The 24,628-nt window shown below is 35.5% G+C and overlaps 1 long non-coding RNA gene across 1 annotated transcript; it reads right to left on the bottom strand.

Moving 5' to 3' along the window:
• Nucleotides 1–907: 907 nt before the first annotated feature.
• On the bottom strand, nucleotides 908–22,659 carry LOC138709115 (uncharacterized). Its single transcript, XR_011334832.1, has 3 exons — nucleotides 22,601–22,659; nucleotides 22,374–22,500; nucleotides 908–1,224 (listed from the first exon to the last, which is right to left on the bottom strand). It is a non-coding gene; the product is annotated as an uncharacterized lncRNA (long non-coding RNA).
• Between the last annotated feature and the right edge of the window lie 1,969 nt (nucleotides 22,660–24,628).

Genomic DNA, 24,628 nt, shown 5'->3' with positions numbered 1-24,628 from the left:
ATATGTAGGCTAATTTTAATTATAACGTTTTCTTGATCTCAATTGTGGCACACCAAACCTTCTACCGCTTTTTCTATTATCTCTTCTCAGATTAATGTTAGAAGTCAGATAAATAACTGGTGCTCCATTATTTTCATGCGGAAATTGTTTGTCAAGACCATGAATAGTTTCTGAAATGTCACTATTATCTAAATCATTGTCAGTATCAGTATTTCCGGTATTGTCTGTTTCTGGACAAGAAATAATTTTATTTTCTAGACATTCCTTGCAGCTTATATTTCCTTCTATTATTATTGATGACAGTCTAAGTATAGCATCAAGTAATTGTCTTGTCGTTAGGTCTGATTCAGCTGCTGAAATAGTTTTGATCACTTTGTCTAGCCCTAAATAATCTCTTTTATTTGTTTTACTTAATATTACAAGTAGTCTCTTTGCAATATTACGTAGTGTTTTCACAGTACATGCACTACTTTGTTCCCAAGGGCTTTTAGTTTCATTACTGCACATTTGAAGTTCAAACTGATCTAATTTGTCGTTTACAAATTTCATTTTCACTAGACTCTGGTTAGCAATATCTTTGAAATTTAGAAGTTTTGCAGATACTGGATGCAATATTCTTATGATATTTTCAAAATCAGGATGTACATCATCATCAATATGAAATGTATTTTCATCTAATGCCGGTTTTAGATTAGGCATAGATTTAACTGTTGGAAGATTGTCAAAGTCGCTTTTTTTCAAGCTTTTATAGTCATCTATTGAACGTTTTATTTGGTATCTATGTAATTCAGTATTATTCATTAACCCCATTTCTTTAGTTACTCCGAGATACGTAGGCCTATTGTAGGTTGTACTTACTAGTTTATTATAAGAGTCAAGGTTAGAATGACTACTAGTTTTGTCGTGTTTAATATATGAGATGTTGAGTTCACTATTGAGGTTGTTGAATGGCTGAAAGTGGCTTTTAAAAATATTGGTACGTGCTTTTTTCACATGACTAATATTTTCAAGTAAAAACTGTTTTGGTAGACTTTCATTATGGTAACGATCAGTTTGATCTTTCTGTAATGGCAATTTATAATCAGGATGCATTTTCTTGTTTTTCAAATTTAAGTAATAGCTTGGTGGTTTCAGTTCCTGATCAGTATTTCCTTCAAATGAGTTTTCGTGGTTTCTTGGCAGTATTTGTTGATTTCTTCTGGTCTTCTCTGATGAAACAGCATTCTGTAAGTTGATGGAAGCCAATTAACGAATGCATTTCCCAAAAAAAACTTTTATAATTCATAATTCTTCTAAGTAACACTAAAATAAACAATAGTTTCACAAATTTGTAATATATCGGTTAGTTAATGTTTATTTCTTTAGATATGGACGTCTAAGATTTTTGTGAAATTTTTTTAATCAGGTAGAGTTGCATATCATTTCTTAGGTGGGAGTAGATTAATTCACAAGGAAGACTTATCAATTGATAAACGGTTTTCTTCCCATATGTTCCATTTGAAATAAGAAATCTCCCTATCAATTTCTACATCCGGAGAAGGCCTAGCCTTCGAAATATGATTTTCCATATAGAAAGAATAACTCCAGAAGGTAAAATAGTGGAAGTGTTAACAATTCCAAAGTACAGCGCTCCGATTGTTCACCCTCTTGACGTTTATGGCTTTAGGCCTTGAAAAAATTTCATTAGGACGTTCTCTGATAGTGTTTTGTTACTTGTCACGAATGTTATATTGCATCAGAGACATAACGTGATAAAATTGCAGTCCTTAACACATAATCAATTTTCATCTCCTAGATATTTGAATATGTTTGAATATGGCTGGCATAAAACCAAGTACCTTGGCAACAAACCTGATGAATTCGTTACTCCTGCAGAATTCTGCTTTCCTGTTGATGTTAAAGCTGACTATGAGAAACTTATTTTTCTGAAATATTCGTGGTGCAAAGTGGTGTGTTTTGAGCATTTTTGCAACGATTTCCACTACAGTGATCACTATAGTGAGTAATTGCAGATATGCTTACATTTCCTTATCATTCCTTCATAGACCATTATATAGTAAATTTGATGAATATTATGTAACTGATATGTCATTTTCATTTCATATTGTTTAAGGAGATTTTGACAATATGGTATGCAACTAGATGAGATTTATTGCCGATATGTCTAGCACATAGCACTGTTTGCATTAGCTGTTATAGCTCTGGATTGAAGAATTTAAAAAATCATATCTCGAAAACTAGGTTCTTTCTGAATGTAGACATTTATGGAATGTATGGGGAACAATCGTTGTGAAAATCCATTATCACTTCGTGAGCTTTCCTTGTCAGTAGCATAATAGGTAAGAATGGTGGCTAGCAGAAGAAAATTCACCTCGTTCAAACTTTCGACAACAGGGTCAATGGGAAATTAAGAGTTTAAAAGGGCTTGAGCCAGGATGGTATCTGTTGCATGACAGTCAACAGGTAGAGAAAACAGTAAGTGAACTATATGAGGGTCATTTCTGTTTAGATTTTACTTACTATATTATTCCGTCGAATATCATAATATTCCTTTATAGTAAAAATTATGTATATCATAAACTTTGTGTTATCTAAAATTCTCAGTACCTTTTTATTCTTTGAGAAAACCACACTTAGCAATTTTTTTAGCTAAAAAGAAACCATCGTTTTTAAATAGTATATAGGCCGACAAGACATGCCTGATATCCGGGGGTCAGTCCCCAGTTTTGAGTTACTGTCCCCAGGGAGCAAATGTCCCCATTTTTCTCCCCGAAAATTAATTTTGTCCCCAGAAGCTTTAATTTGTTTCAGTAACATTTTACTAGAACTGCTGCGATTCATGCACATTTCTGAACGGTTCTCAGTATGAGACAGAAGAACCAGCGAGCACAGTATGAGATATTCTGCACTCTTCGAGAAGAACATAGCATCTTTGTCTTTGGTCATTTTAGCATTCACATTGCACGAAGCGTTAGAACTGCTGCAGAATCCATTTTTAAGTAGTTCAAAAAATGAGAAATTTTGTGACAAACCAACAGGTGAAAAGTGGTATGATGTTTTTCAATGTTTAAAAACAAAAAAATCCATTCCATTTCAAAATCTTCTCAAAATAGTGTCATTAATCATGTGTCTTCCAGTCAGTAATTCATCAGTTGAAAAACTTTTCTCCACAATGAACTCAATCTGGACTGATGAAAAGTCAACAGTTAAAACTTTTTTACAAGCGAAAACAAACTTTCATTTCTCATGTGAAGAACGTAGTGTGAAGCTGTATGGGAATGAACAGATCCTTAAAAAGATACATTCTTCAGACAAGTACTTGTAAAATGTGTGTGTTAGAGTTCAGTGTGTACAATATTATGTGAAAGACTTCCATGCATGCATCAGTACTGAAGTTGAATTCTTAGTGGCTATAATTCGCGGGTGCTCGTGTAAAGGGGGTTAAGTGTGATTTCACTAAACTGGAATAAGTACAGATTTGAACTACACACAATTACTTTTCTCTTGTGTTAAAGGGGTTAAGTCATTCTTCCATCCATAATGCAGTTACAGTGCTCCATATTTTCTGACAAAGGGGTTTTGTTCAGTACCAAAGGAGAGAAGTTTACATACCTTACAATTGGACTTAACCCCCTTTACACGAGCACCAGCGAATTATGTTTAAGAGTTATGTATGCTTATGCAATTAATTAAAAAAAGTTGAGATACTATATAAATATAGTGTGCAAAGGTCTATCATTGTATTTACTGTTACATATATTTTCTGCAACGTTTAAACAGAGAGTGACTGGATAAGCATTTGTGGTTTTTCTTGAAATTGCCGATGTCCCTTGCTGGACCATAACAAAACTGGTCATCCTAGGCACACATGTTTACCATCCTACTATCACTGAAAATTTTTTCCGAAATATTGCCTCTCCTTTACTTTTATAAAGTGAAATGAAAGCTGGATGTACTCAATCTAATTCGCGTTTAGATTGTTTGACTAACAAATAGAAATTAATTTATAAGACATATTGCTTGTCAGCAAAAATGCCAATTTGACAGTTTGCTCCTTCAGACAGGGTACGAATGGAGCACTGTGAAACAATATTCTACGAACGCCGTTTTGAGAGGACTTTATATGTTGTCGTGTAAATAAAATTGTTGATGTTTGCTGTTTTCCACCAATTTACACAAATTTATGCATAAATAAGTGGGAGTGGGGCTGCTGCCAGGCAGTGCACCTTCTGTCTAACCATTTTTTGAGAGCAGACTGGATGGCAATAGCTTCTAAACCGAATAATAACAAGTATTTCCCATTTTAATTCTGCGTTTAATTTCCTCCTGAGTGTCATTTTTATTTGTTAACTGTTGTTCCAAGAATATTTAAATTTTTCCACCTCTTCTAAGGATAAATTTCCAATTTTGATATTTGCATTTCGTACAATATTCTCGTCACGAGACATAATTATATACTTTGTCTTTTCGGGATTTACTTCCAAACCTATCGCTTTACTTGCTTCAATTAAAATTCCCGTGTTTTCCCTAATAGTTTGTGGATTTTCTCGTAACATATTCACGACATCCCCATAAACAACCAGCTGATGTAACCCGTTCAATTCCAAATGCTACCTGTTATCCTTGACTTTCATAATGACATATTCTAGAGCGAAGTTAAAAAGTGAAGGTGATAGTGCATCTCCTTGCTTTAGCCCGCAGTGAATTGGAAAATTGTCAGACAGAAACGGCTTATACGGACTCTGCTGTATGTTTCACTGAGACATATTTTAATTAATCGAACTAGTTTCCTGAGAATATCGAATTCAGTAAGAATATTATATAGAACTTCTCTCTTAACGAAGTCATATGCCTTTTTGAAATCTATGAATAACTGGTGTACTCTCATTTTTTCTCCAATATCTGTCGAATACACAAAATCTGATCAATAGTCGATCTATTACGCCTGAAACCACATTGGATTCCCCCCCCCACCCCCCAGAAATGTATATTTTATTTAAGTACCAGGACCCATGCCTTTTACAAGATGTATGTAACATAGTACATGATTCAGTATAAAAATACAATTTACATTCAAACACTTTCACCAAGAGTGAAGTGTTTTACAAGAAATCACTCATTCATTAAACACGAGAAATTACAAAACTATTGAGCAATGGATTTGGATGTGTTCTTACAGAGTTTAAAAATTTGGTTCTGGCATTTTTAATATAATCACTAAATAAACCACATTGATGATCACCAATAATTTCATCTACATCTTCTCTAAATTTGTACGATGTTAACAAAAGTGATAGGGCCTATTCCTCGAAAGTTACTATAGTTAGTCTTTTCTCCCTTTCTTAAAGATAGATACAATTATGGACTCCTTCCATTGTTCTGGTACAATTCCTTTTCTCGAATATCAAGTACAAGCTTATAAATTTCGCTAGATAATGCGCTTTTATCCTCTTGTATTAATTCTGCTGGAATGTGATCGATATCTGAAGACTTATACTTTTTCGGTCTTTCCATCGCAATTTCGACTTCAGGCAGTGTGGGTTCGGTTATAAATGATTCAGCAGTTTGTATTTGAATTTCGTCCCGATAATATTTGGCCTGTATACATTTAGTAGTTGCCCAAAATATTTGCTCTATGTGTTCCGGATGAAATGAGAGAATGCAAGCAAGTCACCATTCTCATCCTTGAACACGACAGAAGGTGAAAAAAAAAAAAATGCAGCAAAGGCTGTTACGAAATAATACAATCTGAAAGTATCTCAAAATAAAATGAATAGATTGGCATTCAGAGGGAAATATCGTGTAAGACGTAAGGCAGTAATTGGAAGGAAGTTAATAGATCGAGTCTGTGAATTTAATTACCTGCCATATTATAATACAACGACAATTGTTTATGATAAAGATATCGATAACGAGACCCATAAATTTCAACATATGTGTGGAACAATAAAACGAACATTAGGTCGTAAAGAAGGAAAGACAGGCAGATAAAATTTTTGTAAAACAATGGCAATTCTTGTGTTACTTTATGTAAGTGAAGTAGGGATGCTGGGAAAACTAAAAAATGCTTATGTAGTCGTCAGAAACGAGGTTCCTATGCTCGGTAACAAGATATTCTTTACTAGATCATAATTCATTCATTCATAGTGTTCTAGCCAAAGCTGGGTCTTTCACTGCAAATCCAGCATTCTCCAATCTTTCCTATTTTCCGTCTTCCTCTTAGTCTCCGCATATGATCCATATGTCTTAATGTTGTCTATCATCTGATATCTTCTTCTGCCCCGAACTTTTATTCCGTTCGCCATTCTTTCCAGTGCATCCTTCAGTAGGCAGTTTCTTCTTAACCAGTGACCCAGCCAATTCCTTTTCCTCTTTCTGATCAGCATTATTCTTTCTTCACTCACTCTTTCCAACATGGCTTCATTAATTATACATTAAGCCAGGAGTGAATCTGTCATTTGGATCAACTGAAATAATTGATTCCGCGTTATTATTAATAATAATCCGTGGCGCTACAGCCCGTGAAGGGCCTAGACCGACCAGCCGGCTGCTGGCCTGACGGCCACATGCCTAAGCAGAGGTGGACGATCATCCAACCAGAATGGAGGTATCATGTGTTTAGCACGATGATCCCCCCAGCCGTTATAGCTGGCATTCGCAACCGGATTTCGCTACCTATCGTAGCTCCCCAAGTGCATCACAATGCTGGGTGGGCACCGGTCCCATACACTGGCCGAAATTTCATGAGAAAATTTCTTCTCCCATGAGGACTCGAACCAGCGCGCATTCCGTAGCGCGAGCCCTAGGCAGGATGCCTTAGACCACGACGCCACGGCGCGGAACCCGCGTTATTATTAGTTTCTAATATCGGAAACGCCTGACTCAGGTAAACCACACGTTCCACCATTTTCGGTACCTACTGTTCGCCATATTATTACACTCTGAATGAGGTATCTAGACTCGAACTGGAACAAGTTGACTGTGTTTGTTTTTTAAATAGCTCATCTATTTTTGCACTTTTTCTCACAATTTCCTCTTTTTTTATTGCTTTGTCTTTCGCGACTTTCCGGTATTGCTTTTCAGTCAACTGTCCGAAGACAAGTCTGGACCCCACAAGTGACACTATCAAGACATCACTCATAAAGCAACTAGGCCAGGAGATAATGGGGTAGCGTGATCATTGTATACATCGTTGACTAGCTACATATTACACTAATCAGGTTTCAGATGCAGTTCTTCCTCTGACACACATCGTCATGTGAGATGTACTGTCTGATAATAGATGCAGATATCAGACAGAATCTCAATCAGAGGTGTTTTCGGTTTTGAGAACCACTTAACTTTTTCCGACTGTCACTCATTATAATGAATATTAAAATATAATCCACTTAGGTACAAACAACTGCACTCTTTACCGTTTCAAATTAAACTGATCTACCAAGCGTCCGGCTGCTACATTGGCTGGCGGTATTTTCTTTCAATTCAAGTCTGAAGATCGAGGAAAAAGATCACCTTTTGAATGTGGTTTTGATCCTAAATCAAGAACTCGGTTACATTATTGAGTGATAATACTGGCTACACTTATGACAGGGTTAGCTGCGTCTCTCGTTAAAGCTTATGATTGCGAGCAACGAGATTTGCCTTCCTAACGTATTGTAATATAATACCAATAAGTTATTTAATGTTATCACGTGAGTCTCACATTGAAAAAAGTGCTATGATCGCATTGTGACACTATTATTGAAAAACAGTCCTTTTTTTCGTTAGCAGACCTTTGATTAAATGTGAATTGATTGTTGCCAGTGTTATTCATATCTTTTTCATTGTGCATTTAAGTTCATGTAGGCTACCCTCTTAAAGAGTTATGAATGAATAAAATTTAAAAAAATAAAAAAATTAACAGTAATAGCTTAAAAGCCGCCCTAGGCAGCTGCCTATCTGCCTAGGCCAAAATACGCTTCTGTACCTATTAAGCGTTTTTAATCGGTTATTTGTCAACGATGTACTGTATCTACTATGCGATTATGTAGCATTGGTAGAATTTGTCATAGCGATATGGTATTTTGACGAAATGAGCTCGAGAATTTATTACGTAATTAATTACTTGACAAAAGCTTTGTTGTGCGGAGAAACCTCTGGGGGACGGTGGGAACTGTACTACTGTCCGTCCGAATAGTTGTGTCGCATCCAGTTGTCCCTACCCTTTCTGCTGGCCCTCTGTAAAGGCTAGTGGCTAGACTGTTACGCTCTTTCCTGAAAATATTGCTGTACGGAATTAGCAGTCGACGTAATATTATACAACTGTTTAAAATAATTTCAAGGAAAGGGCTCCGTTATATTTCTTTTTTCTTGTACGGAGGAGGGGCCCGAAGGCTTGCACTGCAGCCTGAGGCTTATTGTGCTTACCACTCATATTACGTGAATGATTGGGTAGTCGAACGGCCGCGCTCTTGTACAAGTACATCACGCCGCACCGTGAACTTAACTCGGTCTATGATATGGATGATGATGATGATGATGATGATAATAAGTGAATTAATGATGGCAAATTAAGCCCATGGTCCAACACCGAAAGTTACCCAGCAATTCTGCTTCAATTGTTTGAGGGATAACTCCATCCAACTAACTTGTCCCAACCAGGATTTGAACTCGGGCCTGCTCGTTTCACTGTCAGACGCGCTGACCGTTACTCCACAGCGGTGCACGCTCCGTTATGTTAGTAACTGTTAAACTACGGCTCGTGTTAATATAAAAATCAGAGTGAATCTGTTTTTATATTAAATTCAATTAACATTTAAAACGAGAATATTTATGAAGTTTCATGAGTTGAAACAACGACTGTATGTCCTAATGAAAAATGTCTACTTCAGTTAATTAATGTATATTAGTAGGATATTAGGTAACCAAGGAATCTCGTTCAGTTTTTTAGTACTGGGTGAGGACATCCATGTTCGACATGTTGGGCCCATGTGGAATCTTGGCCACCAAGTTATTCAATTGAGTGCGCTCCTTTTATAATGACATTTGACTTTATAGGCTATATGTCAATATATAAGTAGAATATGGAGTAAGGCCACGGAGGGAAAAACACTAGAGGAGAGGAATTCCATCCGGTGCTGTGGATTGAACTTCGGCGTAGCTCAGTGGTTAGAGCGCTTGGTACGTAGAACCAGGGACCCGAGTTCGATCCTCGGCGCAGGAGCAAATTTTTCTCCTCTAATAAGTAACCATTGTTACCATAACATAAATTCTGTAGGACCAAAAATTAACCTTTACATAAGATAATTTGGCCTACTCATCTTTTAAATGACATTTCCGGCTGTACTACTGCTAAAAGACAAGGATGTCGCCACTCCTGCGAATTACACCTTGCAGCTCAATGTATCTGAGTGAAAATCTTAGGATTTTTAGAAAGAAAGTAAAAAGAAATTCCCACACTTATAGTCACTGAAATGATGTTTTGCTGTAATTACAGCACACTTTTGCTTCGGTGGCATATTATTACAGTATTACTGAACAAAGAACCAAACAGCACGTATTGACTTGCCTTCCTTCATTCATATACAGACCGATTATTTAGTCCTTACAGCTCAGCAGAGAGGAAGTAATAGGAGTAGTGGGGAGAGTTTCAGAGTAGAGATAGGGGCGAGCTGTCGGTAAAGGAATGCAATACACCTTAACTGTACTGGAAACACAATGATATACTGCATGCGTGACATCCGATCGCTCTGACTGCAGGCGACGGATTAACCTGAACACCCCTTGGCGTAACTTAATGGACTCGCCTGACCCAGGCGCACATTCCCGAGAACTGTCAGGACTAAATAATCGTACTGTAGTTCTCAACAGTTAAGATTTGGTTTGAGAAGTGCAGGAGGCCGGTGATATGACAGTCACGTGACCACGAGGCAGATTCATCGTCGCTAATAAATAGTAGTTCAAAAACAAAGTAGGAAATTTATTTAAATATATTTTGTATAGCTATGTACTGTACATTATAAATACATAAATATATTCAAATATTTTATATGAACACCTGTTTCCATTGTTGTGGTACGTATTTACATATACAGTCGAACCTCGATATGTCTAATCGTTGCCTTTAATGTGCCAACCTTCAATTTTGTTTTCTCCGATGTCCACACCTTGTTCATGTTCTCTTTCTACAGGAGCATTGGTTCCAGTCAGGGATAACCAATTTCTGTAATTTTAGCAATGTTTCTGAATGTCAGGTGTTGATAGGAGAAATGCTGAAACATAAGTTACGAGTATCTATCCTTCTCATATGGACTTATTTTTTCTCTTTATTGCACTGTGTGACTTTGCACTAGCAAACTGCTTCACATGAAGAAATTCAATGAACATGACTTTGTCATAAGTGTTGGAATCTTCAGAAATGTTTGCAATGATATTTACGAGTATATACATTTCAACATCAATTTGGGTCATTGTTCAGCAAGATTATTTTTAGCATATTCCAACAAAATTGGGGCTAATAGGCGTCCCAACAACTATCGGAATATTGGGACGGAATGTCTAAAATCGGAATGTTAAAGAAGATACATTATAAATGTGACATGAGGATGAAGTTTGTCTCTTCACTCAATGGCAATTACGAGAATCACTCGAAAACATTACACTGTTCAAAATGTCGAAAGGATAAAACTGAAAATATCGTATATAAATATGCTAGGACCTGTGTTGTACGTAACTGAAGGGGAATAATTTACAGTATATTACGCACTAGTGTCGTGCAATGTTCGAACATGCGAGGGGATATCGAGATACTACAAACTTCGCCCTACTCCATAGGCATCCCAACAGTACGTGGAAGTGAGGCATGTAAACTAAAATAACACAGTCCATTGAAAACTGATAAGAGGCCTTATGTTCGGTTCATGTTTGCAGAGTCTTTGTAGAACTGAAGCTTCCTTTGCGTTTGTTCAATCTTTTCTCTTCCTTACATAGGCCTAAGTTCGGTGCCTTTCTTCTTAGCTCCTCCTCTCCCTGCGCCTTTACGCTTTAGCTGCATAAGGATATCAGGCACATATTTGCGAAGTTACGAATAGTAATGAGTATAGGTAATTTTTCTTGTTATGACTAAAACATTCATGTAAATATACGTATAAATAAATCAAACAAAATATAGCTATTTAGAAAACGTATAGGTTCAAAGTACCGACTAGTATGTGCAAAGTTCAAACATGAGAGAGGAAACCAAAACATTGCAAACTTCGTCTTATTCCATATGAAAAAACAAATCGCAAAATATGTGCTCAAATCCTTAAGCGGTTTAAAATAGTGTCCTGCAATTTTCGAACATGAGAGGCAACCAAGACATTACAAACTTTGTCTTATTTTATATGAAAAACTAATCGCAAGGTCTATGCTAAAACATGAAGGGGTGGGAGTGGGGGACAACGAATATTTTTATAACAAAGTGGAACAAACACGGCAGGCTTTCTTCTGCAGAGCGAACATCGAGAATGTCGAACTTCGTCAGACTCGACCAACTTGAACCGAACATAGGCCTACTGCCTATAGTATAGTCACACAAATATTGTTACTGAGTAACTGTGATTTATTTGAATATTATGTGAATAATGTAATTATAGCTATTTTCTTTTCTGTAATTGGTATAGTAACAACAGTCATGTATTTTAAAAACATAATGTGATGTACCTATATGTACGTTTATTTCTGTCGAAGTTTGAACATATTTTTGTAATAAAAATTACTTGTCCTTACATCTAAATAAAACTTCATAAGATTTGTTCTAAAATCCTTACTCAGCTAAAAGCATGAAGGGTGGGAGAGGAGTGTAGGAGATAGTGTCCTGCAATGTTCGAAGATGAGAGAGGCAACCAAGATGTTACACAATTCGTCTTATTCCACATAGAAAACTAATAGTACGATATGCACTAAAATACTTAAGTGGTTAAAACATGAATGGATGGGTGGGAGGACAGCGAATATTTCATAACAAGGCTGATCAAACAAGCTTTCTACAAAACAAATATCGAACTTCACCATACTCGACAAACTTGAACCGAACATAGCGCCTGTAATGCACGACGCTAGTAGGAGATGCCAGCAAACTTAAAGGGCACAGATCTTACAAGGGGCAAGACCGAGCGAGCAAGACAGATCCGCTTCTTCAAAGCAGACTTTGGTTCTTGTCACGCTCGACAAACTTGAATCGAACATAGAGCATGAAATCCACGACATTATTACGCACAACTTGAAACTACGTATAAATAAGGTTTGAATGTAAGATAATTTTCGAATGACTAGAAATCAGTTTAACACAATATTTATGAGAGCTGGGGGGCACTTAAGCATTCTTTTACTAGAATTTCAGTGTTTAATATAAATGCACCACATAACTTACTATAAAATATGTTATTGAACCATGAACTCAGATGTTAAGATATCTTAATTATTAATGTTTATGTTATACATGTTTTTTCCAATGATTCGCTGTCCCAAATGGCATCAACAACAAACGTCACACAAAGAGCAAACAAATTGAAGTGGAAGTGGGGAGGCCACATCGCGCGGATGAAAGACGAAAGATGGACATACAGAGCCACCATGTGGGACCCGCGCACAGGGGCAGACCAAGGAAGAGGTGGGCAGACTTCTACACAACACAAGCAGGCCAGCAATGGTCCAGAATAGCAAGAAGCAGGGGAACATGGAGAACAATTGGAAGTCGACTACAAACGAAGACAGAGCCAGCCACAAACAACATCCCAAGTTGACTCAGTGAAAGTGCATTCAATATAATAAAAGTGTTAGTGAAATCAAATTAATCAAAGTGACAGCGAAATCAACTCCAACCAGACAAAGAAACACTAGACACAACCTAACGCGGAGTAGCTCACCGCGTTAGTGAAACAGAGCTACCCTCTAGCAGGAGGCCTTTGCCCTTCAAGGGACACATTAGGCTATTATTATTATTATTATTATTATTATTATTATTATTATTATTATACATGTTTATTACAAACCTCTCGCAATTTCAGATTTTCGATGGTGTTGAACAGCAACTTTGTGTATCAGAAATATGAACGAAATAAGACTTCACTTGATTTACATCACAACCAATTTTCTTGATTCTTCTGCAAACACATCTGAGGTCAAGGAATGAGTATAAACTTCACAAGAAGAGATTTAAATATTCTTTTATGCGAGACATTTGTTGAATTTTTTGACATACAAGATTGCTGTTCAATGCCATCGTTTTTTTTTTTGTTTCGATTTGTCTCACCTCCTTTCATAAATCTAACTTTTTCTTCTAGCGAATAGCTCTTCATTTTACTGTCACACATGATTGCTAGATAGATACTGAGTAACCTACAACTGTTTTCAAATATTTGGAACATGTCCAACACTCATTTACCCTTTCCAAACGATTTATTTAGAACGAATTCCTCTAAAATTCCTACAAGACTCGGATAAGATGATTCGGAGTATCCTTAAAGAAATTCTACAACTCCCTTCTGACCTCCCAGATAGCACGATCTATAGTCACAGGAAGTTTAAAGGTCTCGAACTCTTCCGATCTCGATGAGAATCTGTACTACAACACCTCAATTCCCTACGCACTCTCCACAAGTACGCCAAATCGAATAGGCCTATATTAACTAACAGATATCTTATTCAAGAGAGTGAAGACTGCCTGAGTAGACTCCACTTATTTAATCTTAAACAGGATTTCCTCGATTTACGGAAAGTTAGATCAAGATTAGGGAGATCTCGACTTCAAGAAATGGTGTGAACTACCCCACAAAGGAAAGGGCGTTGAACTCTTCGCGGAACATCCCCTGCTAATCGCTGGATAACTCATCAGAAAGGCCTGACATGCAGCGAATGGAGTGATGCTTTGAAGATGGCTGGTAACGTAGCAGCAGTTCGTGCTATACCTGGAAGGACCATGGACAACAACCGCTGCCGTCATTTCGACAGCGAGATAGAAACTCTCCCACACGTCCTCGGTTCTTGCCCGCATGGCGAGGCTTTGCGCAATACCAGACACCTCAAAGTAAGAAGCGCCATTGCTCAAGCACTACGTAATACGGGGTTTACTGTTTTCGAAGAGATTCATGGTCTATCAACCACCATCGTAGGATAGATACGATCGCTTTCCAGGGCCATTGGAGAGATTTTATAATTGACCCTACAGTTCGTTTCGAAACTTGCACGAGCCAACCGCAAGATGTCCATAAGGAGAAACAATTCATCTATGAACCAACAATCCCGTATTATCAAGAGAAATATCAACTACAACAGACAGAAGTAATAGGCTTGATGGTCGGAGCAAGAGGATCCATCCCGAAGCAATTTGTTGATTTTTGCAAAGGCTTTTCATTTGCCATCATCTATAATTACCAATGTTTCTTTACTTGCGTTGAAAGGTTCGATTGCATTGTTAAGGAATCACCTCAGGTAAGACATTGAACTGTAATTTATTTTTTCTCTTTCTTGCATTGGTTTTTATATTCATAACAAATTATCCATGTAATAGGCCTATGTACTATTCAAAATTTTGTTTTTGTAAATGGTATACTTTATCTTTTAGACAATCCCTGTTTTAGGGAAAGTGTTTGATAATAAGCTAACTTGTAAGTATGGAGCATATCGGCTCTCTATTCGCCTGGGCTGCGTAAATTTGCTGTCTTATCGGTAAGAGTTCTGTAACCTTGAAATTATTAATGTAAAGAGTCAGCGGTCTTCACTGGTACATGGCTCATATGTTCACCGTATCCCACAGCTGACCTTGATGATAATGGGAAATGATTCAAATGTATTCAAGGTCATAAAGACATCATGTGAAGTTAAAATGAAACTTTATTTTATTACGTACAATTTAAACTCAATTAAAAAGAATACTACTTACAAAAGCGAATTGCGTACAATTCAGAATTAATAATTTATATGCAATTAAATGTAATTCTGCCAGGATCTGTGCATAATTCCGTACAGTACAAATAATAATTACGTATAACCCAGGTTTTACTGTAATATAAAGTATATCCATTGCTAGAGATGGAAATAATGCCAGGTAGCGGCAGAATAATCACAAAGATCAATAAAGAAGTCTTTGAATCCATATAGGCCTACTTTTATATTATGTACTGTATTACATGATTCCGTGTTATCATGAATTGTAACCATACCAACTCGTCTATGTTAATAGTCAATTCAGTATAATAATGATAATAATAATAATCATCATCATCATCATATCATCGTAATTATTATTTTTATTCTTATTATGTCTTAGCGGAAATAGTAGAAATAAAAAAAAATACATCTAACTAGACTTCGTGAGACAATTATGGAAACAAACGTAGAAAATGATGTGCTGTAACAACAATATCTTGTGCTACAAACTCATAATTAGATTAAATACTCGACAAAGTTAAATTTTATTTTTTCAGGTATTGTAAAAGGTGTCTTCTATTACTTGTCTATTAATAATAAACAAGTCCCATAACTTATCTTAGTTTATATGTGAAATCTGTTAGAACTGTAGAATATTGATATGCGTGAAAAATTATCTACCATTATTTGTGTTACAAATGAGTGAAATTTAATTAAAAAATTCGTTAGAGCCCCTGGATAAAATTTTAATTATTTTTTTTTGGAAAACATTAGATGATTTTATACGAATGATTGCAGTTAAATGAGAATTAATGCGCGTTAGAAGTATCTAATAGTCCTGCAGCATAAATTGTGTAGTGTAGTTAAGGACAAAATATAGAAAGATAATTATATATTTAAAATAATTGAAGAATTTAATGTCTTCTGTGTCAAAATCTGGCAATATTTTTTTCGCAACGCATTACTTCCTCTATATTTAGTGTACGAGATGACAGAATTCATCTTATCTAGTACAATATAACTTTAAAAATATATATTACTAAAAAAAATCTTCATATAAGTATGCCTCTGAGTACCAACTTCACCAAACTTACTTGACCTCACGAGCACCTGATAAGGAGTAAATTTGAAAATAATACCAAATTACATTGTAAATGTCATTACTCTTCTAGCTCAATGATTTTTAATTACGAATAGTTCCTCTCAGAAATATCCGAAATTGCATTCGTAGTGTGAATTGTAATACATGTAATACAGGCAGTTCGTTGAGGTATCGGTAACAATGACCACCAAATAGTAGACAAATACTGATGAGTATGCAATAAGACAATTTTGGCCAGTCAAATAGATAAATACTGTTGAGTATGAGATGTGAGACTTTTGTACAGGCAAATAAGTAGATAATTACTGCTTAGTGTGTGATTTGAGAACATTTGGCCTGACAAATAGGTAGATAAATTTTGTTGAGTATGTAATTTGAGGATATTTGACCGAACAAATAGATAAATACTGTTGAGTATGCGATTTGAGGATGTTTGTCCAGACAAATAGGTAGATAAATTAATATTGTTGAGTATGTAATTTGAGGATATTTGGCCAGACAAGTAGATAAATACCGTTGAGTATGCGATTTAAGAATATTTGACTAGACAAATAGGCGGATAAATACTGTTGAGTATGCTATTTAAGGATATTTGGCCAGAAAAATAAGTAGATAAATATTATTGAGTATGTAATTTGAGGATATTTGTCCAGACAAATAGGTAGATAAATACTGTTGAGTATGTGATTTGAGAATAATTTTCCAACAGGGGGTAAATACTGTTGAGTATGCGATTTAAGGATATTTGGCCAGACAAAAAGACAAATACTGTTGAGTATGTGATTTAAGAATATTTGGCTAGCTAAATAGGTACATTTTGTTTAGTATACGATTGAGAGATATTTGGCCAGTCAAATAGATACTTACTATTAGTACGTATGTAGTGTTCTGGTATGTATTTGCTTGGTAAAATCCTTCGAGAACATAAATATGAGATTAACTACTTTTAATCTTTACTTTATAAGTAAGAGTTACTCGAGTTTGGCGTAAGTGACTTCAAAGAATACATAATTTTCAGAATTAGCTACGATTTCAATTAACATTACGTACTTATCTGGTACAATTCTGTGCTTCCAAGGCAAAAAGTGATAGCCTATGTCAATTTTTGGCTAAAATGAGATTTTGAGATAAGTTGTGTATCCTGATGATATCTTTATTGTGACAAAATATGACATGCATATCGTTATTATTTTTCTCTGTAAATCGTTGTTATAAAATATGATTATTATGTTATTGTGATGTACCGAAGTAGCCTACGTATGTTATTTCCGTGCAGGAATTCTGCATTACCATATGATGAAGGATGGGTGGAGCAGAGAAAAATTCTCTCCGGCATCGGGACTCGAACCCGGGTTTTCAGCTCTACATGCTGACGCTTTATCCACTAAGCCACACCGGATTCCAGTTCCGATGCCGGATTGAATCCTCTCAATTTAAGTTCCACCTCTTAGTTTCCCTTTAGATGCCAACCCTCATGAGGATTCAATCCAGCATCGGAACTGGAATCCGGTGTGGCTTAGTGGATAAAGCGTCAGTACGTAGAGCTGAAAACCCGGGTTCGAGTCCCTGTGCCGGAGAGAATTTTTCTCCGTTCCACCCATCCTTCTTCATGATTATTATTATGATTTTATACTGTTACTTCAAATGCTCGATCCTGAAAAACTGCAAGAAATGACAATACATTTTACCTTGGAACCACATAATTTTTAACAACAGACTTTGCAGTAATACGAGTAGATTATACTAGTTTTATTCTTATCTTGCAACTTAATTTGGAGAAATGTCATTTTAAAATAAATCAATGTTTATAATTAAGGTTTCTCAAACTATGAGTGACCCCCCCTAGGCAGAGCTGACGATTTTGAAGCGAAGCAATTTAATTTTTAACAATTAAGTTGAAACGTATTTGTATTAGAATTTTCTAGTAGGGCGAATAACTTCAGATCAAAAAAGTACGGGAGACTTGCACGACAAATTTTAGCAGAGTTTCTAGGAATCTGAAGCATAGGCTCATTGATAGAATGGTTTATATTTTTAATAAAAACTATCAATTTAACTATAATAGAAATATGATTTAAGTCTCAACTTTGAGTACAATAGAATAGGCCTAATTCTTCTCGGGTTCTCAGCCAGTAAGTTCGATATTGCTTCGAAGCTTTCGATGACTAGCTCAGCCATCTTCTTCAGGGATTGGACCATGCCTAGCCTGTATATAAGCGGTCAGTAGAGCTTCCCGCTGCGGGCCAATCAGGAGCTAGTTCCTAGTCCCATCCAGAACACGTCAGGCGGTCGGGACTAGGTCCTGATTGGTCCGCAGCGGAAAGCCCTACTGACCGCTTATATACCGGCTAGATATGGTTCCACGGCACTTCAATCCCTGAAGAAGAGGGCAGAGCTAGTTATCAAAAATTTGGAAGCATCTATCCAACTTACCTGGCTGGGATCTCGAGAAGAAGTATTCCATATTCAACGCCAGGAAAGCCTCGAGGTCTAATACAATAATTTGAAAATACAATGTTCCTGAGTTTGAACGTACTTATATTTGTCAACAAGATGTGGCAGAACATTTAATTTTTATCCTGCTATGCGTATTAAAAAAACTCCACAATCATATATGCATACAGTAACATTACCGGAACTGAATTGTATTGATTAATATGTACCGTACTGAACTATCGATATTAATGTCAGTGTATATCTAAATATATTTGGCGGGTGTTATTATTATTATTAGATTTCAGAAACCAAATTGGCGACCATGATTGATGAATAAGAATACGGAACGATTAGAAGAACAATACGGGAGCCGGGAAGATTAAAATATTAGCTCAAATACTGGAGTTCCTGGAAAATACGGCAGAGTTGGTCACCGTATTTTCAAATAAGAAATTATAATAAAATTAACATTTTTAGAAGCAGAAGAGGATTCAAAACATTACTGGCAGGTAGAGCAAAGTGTTTCTTTTGAAAATAATCATCTATCATATTACAAATTAGGCCTACATATTAAGAAGTGTTAAACTTTTGCAGTTGAATAATTGTTACCGATATGTTTCTTAATAATAATCATAGTAATTCTCAACAGTGTTTCACGTTATATCATAGAATATATGTAATCTTTAGGTGAAAAAGAGATCTCTAAAAATTCAATTTACTTTTAAGTAGCCTACCTGAAACTTTGTTAGAAGTAATGTTTATGTAAAAGTAAAGGCTTAAGACGTTGTGGTGGAAGCTGGATTCTCGATTGATATTGACCTGTTTTTTTCCTGTTTGGGATAAAAACGGCCTTTATTAAATACCTCAGAATGCTTGGGAACTGTTTCTAGGCATTATGTACGTTAATAAACCAAACTTAATGTGTATGTTTTATTTTTCGAAATAACGTGAAATCGAACAATAAAGTAAATTTGTCAAAATTATCAACTTTATGCAAATAATACGCGAAATCATGAGAATTTGCTTTCTTTTTTCGTCTTTTTCTTTTTAGTTTTTTTTTTTTTCCGCCGCCATACAGGTTGTTTTAGCTCTCGAAGTGTTCAGTATTCACCGCTGTGGAGTAACGTTTAGCATGTCGTACTGTGAAACGAGGGGATCCGTGTTATGATTGGTTTTTTCCGGGGTTTTCCCTCAACCCATTAAGAGCAAATGCTGGGTAACATTCGACGCTGGACCCAGGACTCATTTCCCTGCATTAACACCTTTATTAGAGCAAGTGGACACCTTTAAATAGATTACTTCGAGTGTACTATTAGCATTAACATGAACTGCTGTCAGAGAGTCAAAAGGAGGAAAGACATTTTTTAATAGAAGAGAAACATCTTCTGCAAACCTCTGGAAAAAAAATTAAGGAAGAGACTAGTGAAGTGCTTTGTGGCACTGTATGAGGTAGAAACATGGACGTTACGACGAAATGAAGACAAGCGACTAGAAGTATTTGAAATGTGGATATGGAGAGGAATGGAACCTGAGAAATGGACAGACAGAATAAGAAATGAAGCTGTGTTGGAAAGAGTGGATGAAGAAAGAATGATGCTGAAACTGATCAGGAAGAGGAAAAGGAATTGATTGGCTCACTGGCTGAGAACAAACTGTTTGCTGAGGGAAGCACTGGAAGGAATGGTGAACGGGAGAAGAGTTGGGGACAGAAGAATATGTCAGTTGATAGATGACATTAAGATGTATGGATAGTATGCGGAGACAAAGAGGAAGGCAGAAAATGGGAAAGATTGTAGAAAGCTGGGTTTGCAGTGAAAGACCTGCTCTTGAGCAGAACAGTGTGTATTTATGTATTGCCTTCATTTTTTCAGACGCTATATAACCATCGTAGTTGATAAACTGTCGTGAAGTAAAGCAATTAAAAAGAGTGTCCAGTCCAGGTTTCATCATTGCAGTAGGCCTAATATGGATACGACCCCAATGGAAAAAGTGAAGTCCTACGAGCATTCCGTTCTTTGGAAATCAAAACGATTCGGTGATAATAAAAGGGCACTTGAATTTCAAGAGCAAACCAAATAAATTACGTTGTGAATGTTCTGGCTAGTTTGACTGTCACTGTGAATTTAGTTGCACAGCCTTTTTGTCAGTTTCGTACCCGTTTTGTCAGTATTGATATTGTACGTTGCTTTTCTTTAAGGTGGGAGACGGCTGAAATTTTGATAATTTTCAGTAAAAAATCGCATTTTCGTTTTCTTGTGAAAAATGAATCAGCAATATCTTATTTATATGTTGAACAAGTTTCAATGCTCTGCCGCACTCGAAAGCATAAAAATTACGCATTATATAAATGGCTGCACCCTTGAACTTCAAAACCATGCAAATTTTACAAACTGGTTTCTCACACTTTTTTTTCAGCACATTTCGTCAGGTTCGAAGTGTAAAGACTCTTGCAGTTTTGATGCTAGGAACATGAAAATTTTACTGCATGTTCTACATACTATGATTAACGATATAGCTTACGGGTTTTATGATTGAATGAATACCTTTTAAAATAAAAAATGAAATACTTATAGTGGCAATGGAAAAGTTTTATTTTTAGATATGCAGTGGTTGTAACATTTTTTCTTCCTTTTTTTAGTGGAGATTTCAGGAAAACGAATACGTAATGTCTTTTTCTAAATGTGCCACTGGTCTTACAAGAAAAAGTCAGATATTTTACTCAAAAATTGAGGGACACATTTCATTTTGAATTATGCATTTTTTATATTCTTGTTAGTAACTTAGAAACTAATTGACTGACAGAAATGAAACTTCACCACATCATTATTTATCACACTGTGATTATGTGTAAAAAATGAAGGACATAGCTCTAAAAATGTAGACAGTATAAGAGAACACGGGGAAGGCAAGAAAATCAATGAGAGAAATATTTAGAAAAAAGAAAAGGAAAGAGGAGAAGACAAGGAAAACAAGGGGCGAGGAAACAAGGACAACGAAGGAAATACAAGTAGAACAAGAGGAAGACAAGAAAAGACATGGAAAACAAGGGCAAGACTAGGAAACAAAGGAAAAAACGAGGGGACTACAATGAGAAAAGCGGGAAGAGAAGGAAAATAATGGAGAAAATATTGAGAATACAATAAGAAGGGGAATAAAAGGATAAGAAGGCGAGGAGATTGCTTTTTTATGTGACGGTCAGTTCATAAGTTATCTTCCTCATACTTTGTGACAAAAAAAGACTGGGCTCTACTTCAAAAACGTAAATATTAATTGAGGAGGGTCACGATATTATAATTCGAGAAACCATAGTGTGGAAAAATAGGAGATGGATTAACTTTTATAGAAATTTAGTAATAAGATTTTTCAGAAATGCTGTTTCTTCATTCTTAACCTGGTACCTCTGATCATATATAACAGATTCGTCAGCGTAATGGACTTCCAAGACAACCATCTTTATCAATTTCACTATGCTGCCATCTAGCGACTGTAAAAATAGTCACGTTATAACCCTTATGGAATTGCATCGGTAACAGCACAGTCTAGTATATACAGAAACGAAGCTCAATATGTAGTAAATATGCATCCATAGATAGTTGCTAACCACTAGGATCGCTACTATCGCCTCATCACAGACAATGCGAAATAGTACCGGCACAGTCTAGTGTTCCTAGTACCCTCAACAACTCAAGCTTCGTGACTGTATATACTAGCTGTGGTAATAGCTTGCAACTTTACTTCTATCTAGCGGTCGTTACCAAAAATGCCTTTTCGACAATGGAAGCTGTAGTGGTTGTTCTTTTTTTATGTTGCCATTTAATAACATGGGAATGACCAATCTGGTATATATGTGAGCAGGGCTGGTACAAAATCTTATCCTACTGTATTACTACGAATGCAATAGAAATACTATATATGATTCATACGAGTAAATTGGAATAAAACTTACCGCAGACTGATGAACTGTCGATAGTGTTAGATTAAGCAATGCCTGGAAATAGATGAGGGAAACGAGAGACCATGAACAGATCATTATTTGTCCTCTGCAATTTGTGGTGAGAGGGATGAAACTTCTCCTGTAAAGTATATATGAAATAGTATCGTGATAAAAAATGGCCATCGTTATAACGTCTAGGTTACTCCAAAAAACAATCTATATTCGTCACGATAGCTCACCTATCATGTGCACTTCTACGCACCACATTTAAAATTGAAGTATACGAACAAAGTTTTTGTGGAGCCAGTAAACGTTATTGTCGATGTGTATTATTAAAATTACCAAGCGAGAGTTGCTTTTAAGGGCAAATAAAATATTTAATAATAAGCATGTTTCCACGAGTAATTTATAATTATGAACGAACTATTGTAAAGTGAATGTAATTGTATGATAGTAAACAATATTATTGTTATTTTTCAATGACGCCAAAGCGTGAAATGGTTGCGCAAAATTCATTCGCATAATGGTGACAGAAAATATATGATTCATGGAAGAGAGTTATTACTTTCTTTCAGTTTTCTTCCTATTTCCTAACAAATGTGGTATGAAATGTTATTTCAGTATTTCATATTGTTCATGAGAGCTACCTAGCTAGATATCGTTTTGTGAACACGGACTGCGAAAGAAAACTGGTTATTACGCAATTCAGTTAATATTTTAATAACTATTTCGTTCATATACTATTTCACAAATGAAATGTAATAGTTTGTTGAATTTCAATCCGCCATTCGATATTGTCATGCTTATCTTGTTGCTGACACCTAATTGTTTCCGCAAACCAATGAAGAAACCATAATCTAATTATTAATAAATTTAGATATAAATTTACTTCAATTTTCTCAGCATCGATTATGGAATATGACTTCCATAATTTTATTGTACACTTCATTAAATTATTTTTTTAATTACATTGTGTTCATAATAAAAATTAATATTATGCCAAAATTCCGTTGTTTTTGCCATTCCTGTGTAGATAGAATAGTTGACACTACTATAGATGATTCTAGCCATATTTTAAAATAAGTATCATATTTTCATGTTACTGGATCTATTACACAGCACAACTTCGGATCATGAGTTAATTCCAGTTACCAGAGACCACGCTGATGGTCTTGTGTTGTATTATAAGAGTGGTCTAAGTATAGGCGGAGTTATGGGGAGCATGGAGTGGCACTATCCCCCCCCCCAAACTTACCTGAACTATTTTTTTTTTCTGTTAACATTAGAAAATATTGAATTCAAAAGATACTTTTTGCTTTTCTTTATGATTAAGTTTCTGTGCTTAAATTGAGGAATTAATGTCTTCAGATCATGTGTCTGGAACTATAATATTTATTTAAATTTATGAATTTGTAAGAATTTCTATACCTTATTTGAGTATATGCACATGAACGACCACAAATATTATCAGAAATAGCAGGCTCTAAATTTCTAAAATTTTTATAAGAAAATGAACTCACAATTGGACAAAAATTACAAGGTACCACAACAAGACTTATCAGAACTTAAATATCTGATAAAAATATAAAAAAGATTACTAATATTATTTTTCCAACCAGTTTTATCAGAGTATGAAAAAAAAAGAGTTCTGCAGTTACGTCATTTGGTAACCATAACATTGGTATGGTCCCTCTGACATCTTTAATATTTTTCCTGAATGTAATAAACACTTATTTCTGAAAAGTCGACTGCTCTCAGACATGTAGAGTTGTTTATTTTAATGCAATTAATTTTTTATTAGATTAAAATTTGCATAATGTTTTGTGATCTAATTTTTCTGTTTTCAAAGAAATGGGCATTATTGTAGTCCACCTTCTGCATAAATGCATGTTAAATCAGTGTACAAAATTTCAGAATTCTATCTCTAATGGTTGTGGAGTTATGAAATAATATGTGTGAAAATTGTCAAATTTCGGAAAATTTAATTTAAAGTAAAAAGTGAATTTTTTAAAATATTATTAGTAACCTTTTTATACTTTTATCAGATATTTAATTTCTAATAAGTGTTGTTATGGTACACTTTAATTTTTGTTCAATTGTGAGTTCATTTCTTTTTTAAATTCTAGAAATTTAGAGCCTGCATTTTCTGATAATATTTGTGGTCGTTCACGTACATATACCCTTCAGGAATGGAAGCACTGTAATGTTTCTTTTGTAACAGCCTGTACTCATGTGTTAGAAGTCTGCAGATGTTCAGGCGATCAGGC

The sequence above is a fragment of the Periplaneta americana genome, chromosome 1, assembly GCF_040183065.1.
Source record: "Periplaneta americana isolate PAMFEO1 chromosome 1, P.americana_PAMFEO1_priV1, whole genome shotgun sequence".
NCBI lineage: Eukaryota > Metazoa > Arthropoda > Insecta > Blattodea > Blattidae > Periplaneta > Periplaneta americana.
This window is presented reverse-complemented; position numbering and strand designations above follow the sequence as displayed.